Source organism: Elaeis guineensis, chromosome 7, assembly GCF_000442705.2.
Source record: "Elaeis guineensis isolate ETL-2024a chromosome 7, EG11, whole genome shotgun sequence".
In the NCBI taxonomy this organism is placed as follows: domain Eukaryota; kingdom Viridiplantae; phylum Streptophyta; class Magnoliopsida; order Arecales; family Arecaceae; genus Elaeis; species Elaeis guineensis.
Window position 1 is genome coordinate 74073366 of NC_025999.2, and position 1409 is coordinate 74074774.

Here is a 1409-nt window from a genome sequence, read left to right on the forward strand (position 1 = left end):
GGACAACTCATCTACCTTATTGTGGATATCCATAACATTTCCAATCTGATAGGTTCCACCTCTTTTCTGTTGAGACATGGGTTGTTCTCTAGAGATGGCAGACATGTGATGTAGGGAGTTCTCACTAAGTATTTCAAAGAGCTGCCAAGCCTCGTCCTCACTCTTTAGCATGAATGTCCCACCACACGATGCATCGATCATTTATCAGTATTTCTCGATAGACTATCGTAGAAACACTGAACAAGTTGCCATTTGGGGACAGCGTGGTGGGGGCATTTACGAATAAGATCTCTTAACCTTTCCCATGTCTCATGAAAAAGTTCACCATCCAATTGGAAAAAACTAGTGATGGCTTTTCTAATTTGATTGTCAATTGAAAAGTATTTCTTGAGGAATTCTCTTTGAAGATGGTCCCAAGTTGAAATGATTATGGAATCTAGGGAGTTTAACCAATGCTTGACTTTGTCCTTAAGTGAAAAAGGAAATAGTTTCAACCTGAGAGCATCATCAGAGAAGTTTTGGATTTTTACTGTGGAGCATATCTCAAGAAATTCATCCAAATATTTATACGGATCCTCATTCATCAGTCCATAGAATGATGGAAGTATTTGAATAATGCTGGACTTGATTTTGTATTGTGCCACCTCCATAGGAGGAGGCTGGATACATGATGAGTAAATGTAAGATGAGGGAGTAAAATACTCTCTCAATTATCATGGTGGGTCAGTCTCTTATTTTGGATCCATGATTTTGATTTGGTTTATTCGAATCATTTTTTTTAGTTCTAGGTCTAATGGGTGTAAATTTGATCATAATGATCGACGTCCTAGCATGCACCCAAAAGATCTCACCGAGTTTAAATTTCAACAAGTTTTTTTTTTTTTTGAAAGAGAAGAGGAGAGTAGGAGGAGGAAAAAGAATTCTAAAGAAGAAAACCTAAGGAGTTCTAATGCTAAAAGATAGAGAAGAATTAATTAGATTTGATATTTTTAGTCAACAATCAAGTGATTCAATCAATCCTATCTATGGGTTATCCTAGATCTAGACAGCTCCTAACTGCCAAGGTCACCTTCAAGCACTCCAAGTAGCAGACTAGCCGCTCAACTGGCCAGATAAGTATAAGGTTGGTGGGGGTTCCCATGTTGCTTTCCTTAGACACCAACTGTGTTGGCCAGGTTAGCGAATGGAACCAATTAATGAACTACCTTCTTTCAGAATGTAATCTTTGAACCACTTTCTTAGACATCAGTTAAACTGACTAACCTGAACTCGGTCTAACTTTTAGGATTCCTTGTCCTACTGAGCTCGAGGATCCTTAAGGGTCAACGTCTAATCGATTTTAAATTAGAAGTTTAGGTCAATATAATTGCAAGGTGGTGATTTGTGGGCCAAATAAGGGTGATGAAATC

At 38.1% G+C, this 1409-nt stretch overlaps 1 non-coding gene across 1 annotated transcript; it reads left to right on the forward strand.

Annotated features, from left to right (window-relative positions):
* The first annotated feature begins 258 nt into the window (after window positions 1-258).
* On the forward strand, window positions 259-364 carry LOC140859602 (small nucleolar RNA R71). The gene has a single exon (XR_012143142.1). It is a non-coding gene; the product is annotated as a small nucleolar RNA R71 (small nucleolar RNA).
* The last annotated feature ends 1045 nt before the right edge of the window (window positions 365-1409 follow it).